General features: G+C 40.3%; 1 non-coding gene across 1 annotated transcript; it reads right to left on the bottom strand.

Annotated features, from left to right (window-relative positions):
* Positions 1 to 9270: 9270 nt before the first annotated feature.
* trnan-guu (transfer RNA asparagine (anticodon GUU)) lies at positions 9271 to 9344 on the bottom strand. The gene has a single exon. It is a non-coding gene; the product is annotated as a tRNA-Asn (tRNA).
* Positions 9345 to 14085: the final 4741 nt, after the last annotated feature.

The raw sequence follows: 14085 nt of genomic DNA, 5'->3' as shown, positions 1-14085 counted from the left end.
GTGGGCCGAGGGGTAGAAATGAGATGGGCTCGGCTTGGGGGCGGATCCCAGGGTGTCCCAAAATGGGACACCCTTGGTAGTTTTAGGAAGCACCAAAACCCCTGGTGGTTCTAGTGTAAAGCAACATAGGATAACAATGACAAAACAACCCAAATTTAATTTCTGAAAGATTTATTTGTTCCCATGACACACAGTCCACCAGCAAAAAGGAGGCGCTGCCAAATAAAAAAGTGTACGGGGGGAAAAAAATGTCTCATGTGTGTCAGAAATGTGGCCGATTGACTTGTGGCTCATGCTGTACGCCTTACCCAGTGATGTGTCAGGATTGTATACAGTACACTGTACAGTTTTTTGTTTTGCTCTAAATAAATCTTTCAGAGATTGAAATTCGGTTATTTTGTCTTTGTTATCCTACATTGGTTTAGGCTTAGAGTCTACATTATAAGCCTGCTGGAAATGGATTCAAGATGAAAAAAAAAAAAAGATTGCTAAAATATAGTTCAATATACTATGAAAGTCAACCTGTTCAGCTACACATCCACATTAGGTCTGTGGCATATTTACTGTAGCTAAATGCTTCATTCCCACATACATACACATTTGCTTTTTTTTTTTTTCTTTCTTTCTCTATGTAGAGATAGAAAAAGACTCCGGTTTCCTCCCACATTCCTAAGACGTGCATGCTAGGCTGATTGATCATTCCAAATTGTCCGTAGGCGTGAGTAACAAACGACCACCATCAACGACCACAATAGATGTGCAAATTAGGATCAGATGATCCCTCTCTGGGCACAAAAGGTATATTCATCAACTGATCCCTCCTTGGGTTTTCTAGTGTTAAAATGCAAGACAAGACGTTGATCAAGTGCATCCCAGTGGAAAGAATCTATTCCAACAATTTTAAAAAACAAATAATTCAAATTTTATGACTTGTAATACTGGAGAGAAACATTAATTAAAAGGCAATATTTCCAGGAGGTAGATGACATTTCTGCTAGCAGAATATTTGAAATGCCAAAACTGTTGTAGTCTGCTATTGCTTGTGACATCCGTTATACCCACAATGTCCGAGGCTGCCCTTATGGCAATGTTTCATGTTAAGAGGCATAAAAATAGACAACGATCGTCTTCCAAGACACTGAGGAAGACTCCCTCATCAAAGGAATTAGACCATCTAAAACGAAGACAAAATCAATCTAATAACAATATACAATGCAATCAACTGGTCCCACACAACAATGCAGACCTTAAATCAGGGGTCGGAACCTTTTTGGCTGAAACAGCCATGAACACCACATATTTTTAAAGACCAAATGTGAAGTAAGGTTGGCCAACCATCTTTTTGAATAATATCAATGGCTAAACAATTATAAGCATATTTTCGTTATTTTTTTTAACGCAACCCTTCCAGATTCTTTGTTTAACCCATAGCAACGCCCTTGACAACGAAAATGCTTTTCTTCGACAATCTTCGGAAATTACGTCACACCGAGAACTGCGATGGAAGTCTGCAATACACACAGTATTGTTGCATTGCTTCTCGGTAAGATGCCTCGGCGGTGTGTGGCGATGTATTGTTCTCAATCTAAAGAAAAGTTGTATGAGTGGCTGAAGGATAGCAGGGCATGTAAATGGACATTTTTTGTTCACACTAAGCGAATGAATTGCACGCCATCATCGAGTCATGTTCTCTGCTACAAAGACTTCGAAGATGCCTGCTTCCTCAACCGGTCTGCTTATGATCAAGGATTTGCAAAAAAGTAAGTGTGATTTTTGGATAGATGACTGATGACTTTGTCAAAGTGGTGCTGCCAACTGTTGTGGAACAGTGCTTAATTTGTAAATCATAAGGTGCTGAAACGCAAGTACATATGACAGCGCAGGGATGACGGCACGTGGAGAGGTCCCGGAACATATTGCAATAGCCCGAATAGGGAAATAGAAAGGAGAGGAGTGAATGATGGCTTTCCTCACTTTATTGTGGCAACAGTTAAATAACAAATAACAAAAATAACAGCTAACTGCTGCAACATGCGACTGCCAACTTCGCTCTCAAGTCGCACTCTTATCCTCACTTCCCGCTACATCACCACTCTGGTGTTCGATGGCCCCTTTACGGGCCCGCACCCAGTTACGGACATTACATCATGCAGAAAATGGTGCTGAAAACAAAACGCAAACTCCTTTTTTTCTTTCTTTTCTATGTGCTTTTCTGACTCGTTTTGAACCATGTTCCTTCTTTTTGAAAAAAGACAGTATATGCAACAGTCTTTTTGGCATGTTGAAATACCGTTTGATCCTGGCTGCTTGCTCCCAAGATGCCGCAAATTTCAATTTTTTTTTTTTTTTTTTAAATGTCAGGAGTTTGATTTGTTGGTCCAGCTTCTCAGTGCATCAACAAATCTCCGACTCTTTCATATGTAATATTCTGATATAATGTTTTTCGAGGCACCCTGAAGTGCACGCAACGTTACTCTTGTTTTGGTCACGTGACGTGGGAGTGTGATAGAGAGGCACAGGCTCTATCTATCGCTCCGCACAGCCTGCCAAGAGCCCCAAGCTGTGTTCGTACTGTTAGCTCCATGTGTTTATAAAGAAACAAAGTTGTCAGCACGTCGTGTGTTCGATACCTTTGTCAACAAAAAGCTCATAACAAGACACTATGCACGATCCGTTTAAGAGACGCTGGGACTGGAGAGCTGTGAGTAGTAGGAGGCGAGGGGGAGATGAGCGAGAAGCAAAACTTCGCAGTTGAATGTGGCAGCAGTCCGCTATTATTTTGTTTTCTTATTGTTGCCACAATAAAGTGGAGAAAGCCATCCACGACTCATCTCCTTCTTTCCCCCCAACGTTTTTATATTATTATTATTTTATATGCACGAGAGCTGCCAGATCTGCCAAAATGAACATGAAGTCTGATTATTATTTTTTTTAAACAATGTCATCAGATAGACAAAAACATAAAATGATGTGCAAATGCCTGATATTATTCACAAGGGCAGAGCAACAAATGAGCAATACCTGGAAGCAACTAAATTAATGCACAATAAGTAAAACACACACTGACAAAATACAGATAATTTCTAGACGTCTATCATAGATCCTTAACATAATGGAAAGTATAACACCCACATGCAGATTATTTTATACTAACTTCAAGAAACAATTTATCATTTAACTACAGTATATAAAACTAAAATCTGACAGCACCTTTTATTTTGCAGGTGTAAGTGATGTTGTAACTGCAGAGTGTTCATTAATAATTTGGTTTATAGATTCTCCAGCAGTTTTCAGATAACAATCATGAGCACCCATGATTGAGCATTCCAAACTACCCTCTTCTGTTTTCTCCCACAAGGAGTATCATTAAAATTGCATTTTTCCATTTTTTAAAAATTCTGATCTCCTGCTGAGGGCTGACTTTACCCATAACCTCTTGCCCCAAAAGGTTAAATTTAAGAGAGAGACAGCCTTGCATTACTTAATGTGATCTATTTTATTTGTGAGGCCTAAATGTAAAGCAGGCCCATTTAATGTAATTTGTTGAAACCATATAGAGGTTTTGGAATAGACTCAAAAACATAATTTCATATGCCATTTGTATATTTGCACTTTGATTTTGGCTTGACATCTTATCACTATTGATGGGACGTACTGTGCAAAAGCTCCGGAATGTGTGCTGAAAAATCCGAGAAGTCTTTCATAGAGCGCGATTTGAAGCACGCATCTTTAAAGGCGAGTGGCGTTACAAAGGGCGTCGCAGTTCGTATACCAGTTCGGGTTTTTAGCGGGATTTCGGAACATATAATGTACACCAGTGTTGTTTTCGTCAACAATGACGATAATGAAAATGTTTCATCAAAGAACACTTTTTTCATGACGATAACAAGCTAAAAACGTGTTTTGGGAGACTAAAACATAACAAGCTTAATGCCAGTTTCTTCTGAAGAGATGAAAATAGTTTCCTCCACATGTTTACATTGTGTGAGATTTTATGTATAGTTTGCCTGCATCGTAGCAGTGTCTGGTTGCGTCACTCATGTGACATGCTGCATCGCCCAAGTCACCAGTGCAGTGTCCTCTCCAGTCTCAAGGTTTGCACCCACGCACCCACGGTAAAATTTGTTTGCTTACGTTGGCAAAAGAGAATATGCAATGTTGCTTTAGCCTTTAAAGGTCTGTGCTGAGTGATCATCACACACTAAATGTAACTTGTAGCATTTGCCTAGCAGTCACTATATAACGGACGCTACAATATGTGCTCGTCTGTCAATGTACAGTGCTGACCAAAAGTATCGGCACCCCTGCAATTCTGTCAGATAATGCTCAATTTCTCTCAGAAAATGATTGCAATTAACAAATGCTTTGGTAGTAATATCTTCATTTATTTTGCTTGCAATGAAAAAACACAAAAGAGAATGGGAAAAAAATGAATCATTATCATTTTACACAAAACTCCAAAAATGGCCGGACAAAAGTATTGGCACCTTTTTGAAAAATCATGTGATGCTCCTCTAATTTGTGTCATTAATAGCACCTGTTACTTACCTGTGGCACATAACAGGTGGTGGCAATAACTAAATCACACTTGCAGCCAGTTAAAATGGATCAAAGTTGACTCAACCGCTCTCCTGTGTCCTTGTGTGTACCACATTGAGCATGGAGAAAAAAGAAAGAACACCAAAGAACTGTCTGAGGATTTGAGAAGCAAAATTGTGAGGAAGCATGGGCAATCTCAAGGCTACAAGTCCATCTCCTAAGACCTGAATGTTCCTGTGTGTACCGAGTGCAGTTTCATCAATGAGTGTAAAGCCCATGGCATTGTGCCTAACCTTCCTATATGTGGACAGAAAAGAAAAATTGATGAATTGAATTGATTGAATTCAACAAAAGATTGTGCGGATGGAGGACAAAAAACCTGGATTAACATCCAAACAAGCTCAAGCTGTCCGAGGGTACAACAGTGTCAAGCCGTACTATCCGTCGGTGTCCGAATGAAAAGAGACTCTATGGTAGGATACCCAGGAAGACCCCACTTCTGACCCAGAGACATAAAAAAGTCAGGCTGGAGTTTGCCAAAACTTACCTGAGAAAGCCAAAAACGTTTTGGAACAATGGTCTCTGGTCAGATGAGACAAAAAATAGAGCTTTTTGGGAAAAGGAGTTTACAGGAAAAAAAGCCTTCGAAGAAAAGAACACAGTCCCCACAGTCAAACATGGCGGAGGTTCCCTGATGTTTTGGAGTTGCTTTGCTGCCTCTGGCACCAGACTGCTTGGCTGTGTGCACATTATGAAGTCTGAAGACTACTAAAAAATTTTGCAGCATAATGTTTGGGAAAGCTGGGTCTCCCTCAGAGGTCATGAGTCTTCCAGCAGGACAATGACCCAAAACACACTTCAAAAAGCACTAGAAAATTGTTTGAGAGAAAGCACTAGAGACTTCTGAAGTGGCCAGCAATGAGTCCAGACCTGAATCCCATAAAACATGAGTGGAGAGATCTGAAAATGGTACCCTTCAAATCTCAGAGACCTGGGCCAGTTGGCCAACGAAGAATGGTCTAAAATTTCAGCAGAGCATTGTAAGAAACTCATTGATGGATACCGGAAGCGGCTGTTCGCCGTTATTTTGTCTAAATGTTGTGATACCAAGTATTAGGCTGAGGGTGCCAATACTTTTGTCCGGCCCAATTTTGGAGTCTTGTGTAAAATGACAATAATTTAAAACATTTTTTCATTCTCTTTTGTGTTTTTTCATTGCAAGTAAAATTAATGAAGATATTACTACCAAAGCATTTGTATTTGCAATCATTTTCTAGGAGAAATTGAACATCATCTGACAGAATTGCAGAGGCGCCAATACTTTTGGCCAGCACTGTACATCCGAAATAATTGGAAACCTTTATTTTTTTATTGTTTTATTTTTGGAGTGAATTTTTTTTATTTTTTTTATTTCACAGACGAAAACATTTTTACGACTAAGACGAAAATGAAAAAGGTCTGCAAAAAAACAACACTGATATACACCCGATGACAAAAGTTATGAGACACTTAACCATTCATTAGAATGAGAAATTGTCTCAAAACTTTTGACCGCAGAGGGACTGTATATAAGCGCGAATGATCAGTCACATTTTGACCTGGTGTATCCAGATAAGGTATTTGTTATTCATAGTTGTAGAATAAGTCTGAGTGTACATGATTAATATTTGTTCATAAGCTTGCTTTAAGATACAGTGGTACCTCTACTTACGAACGTCCCTACATACAGAATTTTCAGGTTAAGACACGCCTCAACGGGAAAATATTGCCTCTTTTAATGACAGCAATTTCAGGGTGCTAAAGGCAAAAATACGGTACAGTTGGTACTCGCAGTTCCCAGAGTTTACTGGACGTAACTTACTTATACCTGCTCTGCCATTGGCTATTGCCTAGCATTCCTGGCATCCAATTAGCTAAGAGGGATTTCTACTATATGTGTATATCCCAGTGTCCTCTTCATTCACCCCTTGTGTTCCGACAGCTTTACATGAGTGTATTAACTTTTATTCTTTATTTTTGTTTTTTTTTGTTTGTTTGTTTGTTTGTTTGTTTGTTTGTTTTTTTTTTTACATTATGCACAACTCTGATTTTATGTTTATTGTGCAATAATCTAATTGTAACATTTATCTGTCACGTTTTGATGCATTTTTATGCATTATTAAAGATTTATGTCTGAATTTTGGGGGGCTTGGAAAGGATTAACGCTTACATGGAAAACTTTGCTCTATTCATGAAATTTCATCTTAAAAAACTACTTCCAGAACCAATTAATTTTGTAAGTAAATGTACCACTGTGCACCCGTCTCCTCAGTTCAACGTGAGCGACTAAAGCTGGTGAAGTTTGTATCCAAAAAAGAACAAGGTTATGTCCCAGCACTGTTGAAAAATATCTTTTTTCTTAATAAGAATAAATGATGTATCAATGTCCCATTATCAGTGTTCCATTTCAACACAGTATTCACAAGCAGATTTGAAAACAATACATCAATTTTAATAAACGCCTAATCTCCCGCTGGATTTATTCAAACACTGACTCAAATAGTACAGAATGTTATTTTTCTTACATTATAGACTTTCAGGAGCATTACTACCACATGAACATTAGTTAGAAAAATAAGAAACAAAGCATTACCGTATCTTCCCGCACTATGAGGCCTAACTGATAAGGTGCACATTCAATGAATGACCCATTTTAAAAATGTAATCATTAAAAGAAATAAGACAATGTGCTAAAAAATATCAGTTTTAAATTCCTAGAAGTTACAAAATGTTAGGTGAGACTCACATCTGGTACCATGTCGGATAATTAGAAAAACAGACATACTGTATACCTTAAAGCAGTTAGGGGTGATGGCTTTAGAACTTGCAAGTCTCCAGTAATTTTAGAGGGAATTTGGGTGTTCCTGCCCATCAGTCTCCAGATAATGGCAAATTGTTGCCTTAAGTCTCAGAGCAAGTGCCTTGACACAAAGAGGCTTTCTTCACAATGCTAAAAACAGTTTCATCAAAGAACCAGGTCTTCCTCTCAAATTTGATGCAATGTTCTGAAAGACCCCATACAGCAACTGCAGCCACTGCAGGGAGTTGAACCCAGGATCTCCTGTTTACTAGACAGGTACTTTGACCAGGTAAGCCACAGGACTTTTAAATCCCAGTTCTTTACCAATCTTCCCATGACCTGGCTAAGATTAATGTTGGGAAACAAGAAGATTTAATTCCACATTTGTAATCTCAATTTGAGAAAAGCCACTGTTGGCCTATGGGTTCTCTCCAGCTTAGTATGTGTGAGACACACCCTTGAACAGACATTGGTGGAACAGGTTTCTACATACTTGTGGGGTGGCGTGGCTCAGTGGTAGACTAGTTGTCCCCCAACCCAGAGGTTGTGGGTTCAAGTGTCCGCCCTGATGAACTCGTCTAAGTGTCCTTGAGCAAGACACTGAACCCCACATTGCTCCTGGTGCTGCGTTACCAGTAAGTAGGTGGATGGTGAGATAGTGTAGAGCGCCTTGAAAGGTGGAAAAGTGCTATATAAGTATAACACCCTTTACCATACTTTGTGGCCAAGACTAGCAGTAAGGGCTGGAAGACACACATCCCTGGGTGGATTCGAACCACCAGCCTCTTGGTTAACAGCCGAGTGTTCTGACCAATTGCACCAAAGAGACACTAGTCTGTGTGAAAGAATACTTTATTAATGCTCATAAAAAGACTATCATCAATTGCTGTGAAACTATATGTTTTTTTTTTATAGGCTTTCATGTGAGACTGTATCAATGTTCTTGTGCTGCACATATATTCCTTTGAACATTCTACAGTTAGTATCTGTTGACTGCCTTATCTGATTTTACTCCCTCTTGTACCAGCTACAGCTACTTTCCAAGGTCATAACTCAGGATGTTTTTATGTGGAAAATCACCAGAGTTGGGCTGTAATAAAGTTCACTTTTGTTTTTGTAGAAGGTATCGTTTCATAGGTAGCAACGCCCTTTCAACAAGCAATTAGACCCTTAACTTGTGTATTTTCGTTGTACTCCTGTGTGGTCAAAGCTCCTGGCTGGATCACACCATTTGTACCCATGGTATACATCTTGTTTATAAAGTCTTCAAAGCAGGCAATCCTTGGCGGGGTTTGATTCTTTTCTCTTATTTGAGCTATTGATTGCTACTTGTCTTGGGGTTAAAAATTGAACTTCCTTGACAATCAGTTAAAAATGTAATCATTAAAAGAAACGAAAACAATGTGCTAAAAAAATATGTTTTATATTCCTAGAAGTTACAAGATGTTAGGTGAGAGTCACATCTGGTACCATGTCGAATACTGAAAAAACAGACATATACCTTGGAGCAGTTGGGGTGATGGCTTTAGAATTTGCAAGTCTCCAGTCATTTTAGAGGGAATTTGGGTGTACCTGCGCATAGGTCTCCAGATAATGGCAAATTGTTTCCTCAAGTCTCAGAGCAGGTGCCTTGACACAAAGAGGTTTTTCTTCACAATGCTAAAAACAGTTTCATCAAAGAACCAGGTCTTCTTCTGAAATTTAATAAAGAACATTTTCTGACTTAATTCCACATTTGAAATGTCAATTTGAGAAAACCCACTGTTGGCCTATGGGTTCCCTCCAGCTCAGTAGTTGTGAGACACATCCTAGAACATTACTTAACTACGTGGAACAGGTTTGTATATAATAGTACTTGTAGCCAAGATTAGTACAAAGGGCTTGAAGACACACGTCCCTGGGTGGATTCGAACCACCAGCCTCTCGGTTAACAGCCGAGCGCGCTGACCGATTGCGCCACAGAGACGCTGATCAGCTGACGATATAGAAACAAATCATTACTGTATCTTCCCGCACCATGAGGCCCAACTGATTATAAGGCGCACATTACATGAATGATCCATTTTAAAAATGTAATCATTCAAAGAAACAAAAACAATGTGCTGAAAAATATCAGTTTTAAATTCCTAGAAGTTACAAAATGTTAGGTGAGACCCATGTCGGATACTGATAAAAAAAAACACATATACCTTAGAGCAGTTTGGGGTGATGACTTTAGAACTTGCAAGTCTCCAGTAATTTTAGAGGGAATTTGGGTGTACCTGTGGCGCATTAGGCAACAATTTAACATTATCTGGAGACCAAAGTTTCAGAGCAAATGCCTGGGCAAAATGGAAATGCCAAAGAGGGTGTTTTTCATAATGCTAAAAACAGTTTCTACAGAGAACCAGGGCTTCCTCTCAAATTTGATGCAATGCTCTGATAGACACCATGCAGCAACTGCGGGGAGTTGACCCAGAATCGCTTGTTTACTAAACAGGCACTTTGTCCAGCTAAGCCACAGGACCCTTGACATAACATTTCTTTACCAATCTTCCCGTCAACTGGCTAAGATTAATGCTGGGTAACAACAATTTCCTGACTGAATTCCACATTCGTAATCTTAATTTGAGAAAACCTGCTGTTGGCCCATGGTTTCTCTCCAGTTCACTCTGTGTGAGACACACGCTTTAACACACATTGCTTAACTAGGTGGAACAGCTTTGTACAGTGGGGCAAATAAGTTTTTAGTCAACCACCAATTGTGCAAGTTCTCCTACTTGAAAAGATTAGAGAGGCCTGTAATTGTAAATATGGGTAAACCTCAACCATGAGAGACAGAATGTGGGGAAAAAAACAGAAAATCACATTGTTTGATTTTTAAAGAATTTATTTCCAAATTAGAGTGGAAAATAAGTATTCGGTCACCTACAAACAAGCAGAATTTCTGCCTGTCAAAGAGGTTTAACGTCTTCTAACGAGGTCTAATGAGGTCTAACAAGGCTGCACTTGTTACCTGTATTAATGGCACCTATTTTAACTCATTATCGGTATAAAAGACACCTGTCCACAAGCTCAGTCAGTCACACTCCAAACTCCACTTTCGCCAAGACCAAAGAGCTGTCGAAGGACACCAGAGGCAAAATTGTAGACCTGCACCAGGCTGGGAAGACTGAATCTGCAATAGGTAAAACGCTTGGTGTAAACAAATACACGGTGGGACAATTATTAGAAAATGGAAGACATACAAGACTACTGATAATCTCCCTGGATCTGGGGCTCCATGCAAGATCTCACTCCGTAGCGTCAAAATGATAACAAGAACGGTGAGCCAAAATCCCAGAACCAAACGGGGGGACCTAGTGAATGACCTACAGAGGGCTGGGACCACAGTAACAAAGGCTACTATCAGTAACACAATGCGCTGCCAGGGACTCAAATCCTGCACTGCCAGACGTGTCCCCCTGCTGAAGAAAGTACACGTCCAGGCCCGTCTGCGGTTCGCTAGAGAGCATTTGGATGATCCAGAAGAGGACTGAGAGAATGTGTTATGGTCAGATTAAACCAAAATAGAACTTTTTGGTAGAAACACAGGTTCTCTTGTTTGGAGGAGAAAGAATACTGAATTGCATCTGAAGAACACCATACCCACTGTGAAGCATGGGGGTGGAAACATCATGCTTTGGGGCTGTTTTTCTGCAAAGGGACCAGGAAAACTGATCTGTATAAAGGAAAGAATGAATGGGGCCATGTATCGAGAGATTTTGAGTGAAAATCTCCTTCCATCAGCAAGGGCATTGAAGATGAAACGTGGCTGGGTTTTTCAGCATGACAATGATCCCAAACACACAGCCAGAGCAACAAAGGAGTGGCTTCGTAAGAAACATTTCAAGGTCCTGGAGTGGCCTAGCCAGTCTCCACATCTCAACCCCATAGAAAATCTGTGGAGGGAGTTGAACGTCCATGTTGTCCAATGACAGCCCCAAAACATCACTGCTCTTGAGGAGATCTGCATGGAGGAATGGGCCAAAATACCAGCAACAGTGTGTGAAAAGCTTGTGAAGAGTTACAGAAAACGTTTGGCCTCCGTTATTGCCAACAAAGGGTACATAACAAAGTACTGAGATGAACCTTTGGTACTGACCAAGTACTTATTTTCCACCATGATTTGCAAATAAAGTCTTTAAAAATTAAACAACGTGCTTTTCTTCCACATTCTGTCTCTCATGGTTGAGGTTTACCCATGTTGACAATTACAGGCCTCTCTAACTTTTTCAAGTGGGAGAACTTGCACAACTAAATACTATTTCACCCCAGTGCATATACAAAGGGCTTGAAGACACATGTCCCTGGGTGGATTTGAATCATCAGCCTCTCAGTTAACAGCCGAGCGCTGACCGATTGCGCCACAGCGACACTGATCAGTTAAAAATGTAATCATTAAAAGAAAAAAAAACAATGTGCTAAAAAAAATATCAGTTTTAAATTCCTAGAAGTTACAAAATGTGAGGTGAGACTCACATCTGATACCATGTCGGATACTGAAAAAAACAGACATACAGTGGGGCAAATAAGTATTTAGTCAACCACTAATTGTGCAAGTTCTCCCACTTGAAAATATTGGAGAGGCCTTTAATTGTCAACATGGGGAAACCTCAACCATGAGAGACATAATGTGGGAAAAAAAACAGAAAATCAAATTGTTTGATTTTTGGAGAATTTATTTGCAAATCATGGTGGAAAATAAGTATTTGGTCAATTCCAAAAGTTAATCTCAATACTTTGTTATTTACCCTTTGTTGGCAATAACAGAGGCAAAACGTTTTCTGTAACTCTTCACAAGCTTTTCACACACTGTTGCTGGTATTTTGGCCCATTCCTCCATGCAGATCTCCTCTAGATCAGTGATGTTTTGGGGCTGTCGTTGGGCACCACGAACTTTCAAATCCTTCCACAGATTTTCTATAGGGTTGAGATCAGGAGACTGGCTAGGCCACTCCAGGACCTTGAAATGTTTCTTACGAAGCCACTCCTTTGTGGATCTCCTTTCCACAAATCAGTCATCCTGGTCCCTTTGCAGAAAAACAGCCCCAAAGCATGATGTTTCCACCCCCATGCTTCACAGTGGGTATGGTGCGATTCAGTATTCTTTTCCCTCCAAACACGAGAACCTGTGTTTCTATCAAAAAGTTCTGTTTTGGTTTCATCTGACCATAACACATTCTCCCAGTCCTCTTTTGGATCATCCAAATGCTCTCTAGCGAACCTCAGACGGGCCTGGACGTGTACTTTCTTCAGCAGGAGGACACTTCTGGCAGTGCAGGATGTGAGTCCCTGGCGGCGCATTGTGTTACTGATAGTAGCCTTTGTTACTGTGGTCCAAGCTCTCTGTAGGTCATTCACTAGGTCCCCCCGTTTGGTTCTGGGATTTTGGCTCACCGTTCTTGTTATCATTTTGGCGCTACGGGGTGAGATCTTGCATGGAGCCCCAGATCCAGGGAGATTATCAGTAGTCTTGTATGTCTTCCATTTTCTAATAATTGCTCCCACAGTTGATTTGTTTACACCAAGCGTTTTACCTATTGCAGATTCAGTCATCCCAGCCTGGTGCAGGTCTACAATTTTGTCTCTGGTGTCCTTCGACAGCTCTATGGTCTTGGCCATAGTGGAGTTTGGAGTGTGACTGACTGAGATTGTGGACAGGTGTCTTTTTTGCTCATCGTTCTTGTTATCATTTTGATGCCACGGGGTGAGGAGGAAGTTGAAAGTCTGTGTTGCCCAACGACAGCCAAAATTACAATGACTATTACAGGCCTCTCTCATATTTTCAAGTGGGAGAACTTGCACAATTAGTGGTTGACTAAATACTTATTTGCCCCACTGTATACCTTAGAGAAGTTGGGGGTGATAGCTTTAGAACTTGCAAGTCTCCAGTAATTTTAGAGGGAATTTGGGAGTACCTGCGCATCGGTCTACAGATAATGTTAAATTGTTGTCTAAAGTTTCAGAGCAAATGACTTGACACAAAGAGGGTTTCTTCATAATGCTAAAAACAGTTTCTTCAAAGAACCAGGTCTTCCTCTCAAATTTGATGCAATGCTCTGAAAGACCCCATACAGCAACTGCAGGTACTGCTGGGAGTTGAAGCCAGGATCTCCTGTTTACTAGACAGGCACTTTGACCAGCTAAGCCACAGCACCCTTTAAAACTGTTCTCATATACAGTGGTACCTCAACATACGATCGGTTCGACACACGATCTTTTCGACATCCGACGTAAAATTTGACACGCCATTTGTTTCTACATTCGACGACATGCTCTAAATACGACGATTTTGGACAGCGGCACAGTTTCTTTGTTTTGCCGGAAGACGGATGCAAGGCTGATTTTCTTGTGAGAGAAATCAACAATGGATCCAAAAAGGTTAGTGTTGGTGGAGAAAAAAGAGAAAAGATGATGCTTACCATTTAAAAGAAAGGTGTGAACGATAGAGAAATATAAGCATGGTGTGTACATCCATGAACTGGGTCGACAATAGGGCTGTAGAATGTCGATTTCGGCTGGCGGTCCACCTCGGTTCGCCAATCTTCATAAGTTAAGGTGACAACTGTAATTGTGGTAACACTGCCAAAGAAATTGCGAGCGTGGTCGGTTTTCAGTTCAGTTTTCAGTGTTTTCATTTATTCCATCAACATGCCTAGTGTAGACCATAGACTTCATAACCTGTT

Source organism: Corythoichthys intestinalis, chromosome 11 (assembly GCF_030265065.1).
Source record: "Corythoichthys intestinalis isolate RoL2023-P3 chromosome 11, ASM3026506v1, whole genome shotgun sequence".
Taxonomy (NCBI): domain Eukaryota; kingdom Metazoa; phylum Chordata; class Actinopteri; order Syngnathiformes; family Syngnathidae; genus Corythoichthys; species Corythoichthys intestinalis.
The sequence above is the reverse complement of the archived record's forward strand: the minus strand, read 5'-3'. Positions and strand labels throughout refer to the sequence as shown.